General features: G+C 35.8%; 1 non-coding gene across 1 annotated transcript; it reads right to left on the bottom strand.

Moving 5' to 3' along the window:
• Positions 1-2,018: 2,018 nt before the first annotated feature.
• Positions 2,019-2,142, bottom strand: LOC118008450. The gene has a single exon (XR_004678695.1). It is a non-coding gene; the product is annotated as a U6atac minor spliceosomal RNA (small nuclear RNA).
• Positions 2,143-5,578: the final 3,436 nt, after the last annotated feature.

Raw genomic sequence — 5,578 nt, 5'->3', positions numbered from 1 at the left:
ATAACATAACAAAATAAAATTTTAAAAAATGTTAAAACTGAAAAAAACTAATGATGTATTGTATGGTGACTAACATAACATAATAAAATTTTAAAAAAAGGAAAATACTGATAGTTTATCTCCTAAACAGTGAAATTTTCCATCTGGCAAAAACTACTGCACAAAATCAAAAACCGATTTCTCCCCCTGATTATTTTTAAGCTTTTATTTTAATTCCAATTAGTGAAAATACAGTGTTATATTCTTTTTTCAACTATCTAATATTTTCTAAAGAGTATAGTAGGAAAGTGGAAATATAAGAAGAAAAAAAAAGATAAGTATACTCTTAATCTCCTTTATCTATTTCACACATTCCCCACCCACCTCTACTCTGGCAACTACCAGTTCACTTTCTGTATTTAAGAGTCTGGTTTTTTGTTAGTTTTTTTTCTTTGTTTGTTCATTTGTTTTGTTTCTTCAGTTCCATGTGTGAGTGAAATCATATGGTATTTGTCTTTCTCTGACATTTTTTCATTAGCATTATACCCTCCAGGTCCATCCATGTTGTTACAAATGGCCAGATTTCATTCTTTTTTATGGCTGAAAAATATTCCATTGTGTGTGTGTGTATATATATACATATATATGTATATATGTGTTATACACATCTTCCTTATCCATTCACCTATAGACACTTGGGTTGTTTCTATATATTGGCTATTGTAAATAATGCTGCAATAAATGTATGGTTCCATATATCTTTTTGAATTAGTGTTTTTGTTTTCTTTGGGTAAATACCCAGTACTGGAATTACTGTATCATATGGTAATTCAATTTTTAATTTTTTGAGGAATCTTACTGTTTTCCACAATGGCTACACCAATTGATTTTCTGTCTGGATGATCTATCCATTGATATAAGTGGGGTGTTAAAGTCCTCTACTATTACTGTATTACTAACAATTTCCTCCTTTATGTTCTTTTTTTTTTTTTTAAAGATTTTTATTTATTTATTTGGGAGAGAGAGCATGAGAGACAGCACGAGCAAGGAGGAGGGCAGAGGGAGAAGCAGACTTCCCGCTGAGCAGGGAGCCCGATGTGGGACTCGATCCCAGGACCCTGGGATCATGACCTGAACCGAAGGCAGCCATTTAACCGACTGAGCCACCCAGGCACCCCTCTCCTTTATGTTCTTTATGTCCTCCTTTATAGTTGCTTTCTGTATTTAGGTGCTCCTATGTTGGGTGCATAAATATTTATAATTGTTTTATCCTCTTGTTGGATTGTTCCCTTCATCATTATGTAGTATCCTTCTTTATTTCTTTCTTTTTTTTTTTAAAGATTTTATTCATTTATTTGAGAGAGAATGAGATAGAGAGAGCATGAGAGGGGGGAGGGTCAGCGGGAGAAGCAGACTCCCTGCCGAGCAGGGAGCCCGATGCGGGACTCGATCCCGGGACTCCAGGATCATGACCTGAGCCGAAGGCAGTCGCTCAACCGACTGAGCCACCCAGGCGCCCTCCTTCTTTATTTCTTGTTACAGTCTTTGTTTTAGGATCTATTTTGTCCAATATAAGTATTGCCACCCCAGCTTTTTTTTTTTTCACTTCCATTTGCATGATAAATGTTTTCCCATCCCTATCACTTTCAATCTGCATGTGTCTTTAGGTTTGAAGTGAGTCTCTTGTAGGCAGCATACAGACAGATCTTGCTTTTTTTATCCATTCAATTACCCTGTGTCTTTTGATTGGAGCATTTAGTCCATTTACATTCAAAGTAGTTATTGATAGATATATATTTATTGCCATTGTGTTACTTGTTTTACAGTTGTTTTTGTAGTTCTTTGTTCCTTTCTTCTCTTGCTCTCTTCCCTTGTAGTTTGATGGCTTTTTTAGTGATATGCTTGGATTCTTTTCCCTTTATTTTTTGTGTATCTATTACAGGTTTTTGATTTGTGGTTACCATTAGGCTCATATAGAACATCTTATGCATATAGCAGTCTATATTAAGTTGATGGTCACTTAAGTTTGAACCCCTTCTAAAAAATGAAGGTTAGATGTCTTGAAGTAGATGGCAATGCCTTAACCATATGCATGTTGTCGGTCCTGAGGGCCTCTTTCACTCTTGTCAAGGGGAGTGCTAACCTTCTCTCCTTTCTTAACACCGAAAACAGATTTTTAACATAGGATTATTTATTTGGAGGATCTGACCTCATTTCAATATTTCACACTAATAGTTACATTGCATGAAGGGTATAATGAGAAATAAGGTAAAAATAAAGCAAGCACTTGTGAAATGACTTAATTTATAAATAATGATGCTAATAATATCAATAATAACAATACCAATCATGTTGTAAGAGAAATTGCAAACTATCCTCTTCTAATCATGGGAAACTCTGAATAAAAAAGATGATATTGAGATATGTACTTGTTGCCAGGCAACAAAATGGCTCCTAGTGATCTCTGCCTCTTGGTATCCAAACCCTTGTGTATCTCCCAGGATTGGCTTGTGTGGTCAATAAAATGTGGCAGAAGTAATGGCATGTCACTTCTGAGATTATGTTATAAAAGATACTGTAACTTTCTCTCTCTTTCCCTCTCTGTCTCTCTCTCATTACTCATTCTGGGGGAAGTCCTATGCCATATAGTAAACAACTGTATGAAAAGGCCTATCTATTGAGGAACCAAAGAATCTTGCCAATATCCATGTCTGTAGGCTTAGAAGTGAATTCTCCAAGCTCAATCAAGTCTTCACATGACTGTAACCCTGGTGGGCTTCTTGACTGCAGCCTCACAACAGACCTGAGCCAGAACCTCCCAGCTAAGCTTCTCCCAGATTTTTGACACTCAAAAACTGTATGACATGATCAGGTGCTAATTTGGGGGTAATTTGTTATACAGCAATATATAACTAATACAGATTTTGGTGACTGGAAGTGGGGTAATGCTGTAACACACACCTAAAATACATGGGTGGCTTTGGAAAAATATTAGTGTTTTCCAGGGTTCTGTTTTTAGTTTAAATGTTCTTACTCTACACACTCCTCATCTACTCTCACGGATTTAACTCTAATCTATGTATGAATGACTCCAAAACCTGTATTTCCAGTGTAGATATTTCTTTTGAGTTCCATGCTCATATTGCTAACTTCCTACCTAGCATTTCTACTCAAACTTCCAATAAGCACCTATAGCTAAACATGGCATCTACAGAACTTATCATCTCTACTTCCCAAATCAGATCCTTGTCTTATATACTTTGTCTCAGATTGGTACACCCCATTCCCCTCAGTCACCCATTCTAGAAATCTAGTTTTTTTTTCCATGTTCCACATTTAAACTCTTTTCCTGCTGATTTAAACTCTTAAGTATTTACCAGATTTGCACCACTTCCATATCCCTTCTAAGTAACTCTTCTCTAGTTTCTTCTTTCATCTGAATTATTGCAACTGTCACCTAACTAGACTCACTAGCTCCAAGCTTGCCCCTATAAAATCCATTTTCCACACAGTAGCCAGTATTATGTTTCTAAATTGCATATATGATCATCTTTATCCTGTGCTTAAAACCTTTCAGTGGATATTTATGTCCCTCTGGATGAAGTCCAAATTCCTCACTGTGTTTAAAACAATTCCTATGATCTTACCCTTAACTATATTCCCAGATTAATTTATTGCTTAGCTATCTCATAGTGCACACTTGAGTAAAAGTGGCTGTTATATTTCTTCAAGCACAAGATTTTTTTCCCACTATGCTGTTGTATATATTTCCTCTACTTAAAATGACATAGCCTTACATTTTAGTCTAGTTTACTCCTCTTCCTTTAGGAATAACATATAATAAACCTCCTCTGGGTAACCACCATACATTTCTTTTCCAGAATGGTTTAGGTAGCCCTCCTTGACCCTCCCATAGTCCCTGGAGCATATCTTATCATAATAAAAATGTTATTTTATTAAAATTGTCTGTTTTCATGAATAGCTCCATAACAAGGCTATACTCCTTAAGGATAGGGCTTATGTCTTAATTATCTTTTATTCCAAATGCCTAATACTGTGACTGGCTCAATATAATTTTGTTTCCTGGATAATACCATCAGGAGTGGACAACTGATTAGAGGTGATAAGCTGAGGGAAATGCTAGGCAAGGGTAAAAGATGATTCAAGAAGAAATGAGAGTCAGTAATTCTCAAACTTTATTAAGAATCAACTGGTAAACTTGTTAAAATACAGATTCCCTAACCTCACCCCGACATATTTCTAATTCCTTAAATCTAAGATAGGTCTCAGGAATCTGCATTTTTAGCAAACACCCAAGTCACTCTGCTGCTGAGGTTTTCTGCCCAACAGTTTGGGAAACATTGGTTTAGAAAATTAAGTTTTAAAGTAACTTAATGTCTCTGTAGTTTATCATATATGTTCATTTTTCTTATCTATTGTTTCAGGTTTTGTGGCATATAAATAAATTTTATTGCATTTAAACATCCTTCTATCATTTTAAATATAAAATGAAACCCCACTCTCCACTAGGATTTTCAAAGGCAAGTAAGTTTCAACTCTTCTGTATGGGTCTGCAATTCACAAATAAGTCACAAAGGGCTGTCATAAACATATGTTGAGGAAATCAAATCCAGACAGTCTATAGTAATTTTTTAATTTTCTAAATTTTATTTTATTATGTTATGTTAGTCACCATACATTACATCATTAGTTTTTGATGTGGTGATCCACGATTCATTGTTTTCGTATAACACCCAGTGCTCCATGCAGTATGTGCCCTCCTTAATACCCATCACCGGGCTAACCCATCCCCCCACCCCCCCTTCCCTCTAAAACCATCAGTTTGTTTCTCAGAGTCCATAGTCTCTCATGGTTCATCTCTCCCTCCAATTCCCCCCCTTCATTTTTCCCTTCCTTCTCCTAATGTCTTCCATGCTATTCCTTATGTTCCACAAATAAATGAAACCATATGATAATTGACTTTCTCTGCTTGACTTATTTCACTTAGCATCATCTCCTCCAGTCCCATCCATGTTGATGTAAAAATTGGGTATTCATCCTTTCTGATGGCTGAGTAATATTCCATTGTATATATGGAACACATCTTTATCCCTTTGTCTGTTGAGCGGCATCTTGGCTCTTTCCACAGTTTGGCTATTGTGGACATTGCTGCTATGCCTATGGCCCTTCTTTTCCCTACATCTGTGTCTTTGGGGTAAATACCGAGTAGCGTAATTGCTGAATCATAGGGTAGCTCTAGGTATTTGAAGCACATATGGTGAAAAGGGGTGATATTATAATTATATAAAGAATGGAGTTACACAGGTATAACGTTTATCCTTAAAGAGGTAAAGAAAAATAGTCAACCCAAAGTTCTATATTAGATAATGATAGCCTTCACAAAAGAGTGAAAGACATTTTTATATAAACAGAAACTAAGAGACTCTGTCGCTAGCACGCCTGCACTCAAAGAAATGCTAAATAACTTCTTTAAATGATGGAAATGATACAGGATGGAAGCTCAGATCAATAGTAAGGAACATAGAACACCAGAAATAGTAAATTAGTGGGTAAATACAAAGACTCCTTGAAACAGAAA

Source organism: Mirounga leonina, unplaced genomic scaffold, assembly GCF_011800145.1.
Source record: "Mirounga leonina isolate KUSES-001 unplaced genomic scaffold, KU_Mleo_1.0 Mir_101608, whole genome shotgun sequence".
NCBI classification, from domain to species: Eukaryota; Metazoa; Chordata; class Mammalia; order Carnivora; family Phocidae; genus Mirounga; species Mirounga leonina.
Note: the sequence above shows the minus strand (reverse complement) of the source record. Positions and strands in the feature narration are given on the sequence as shown.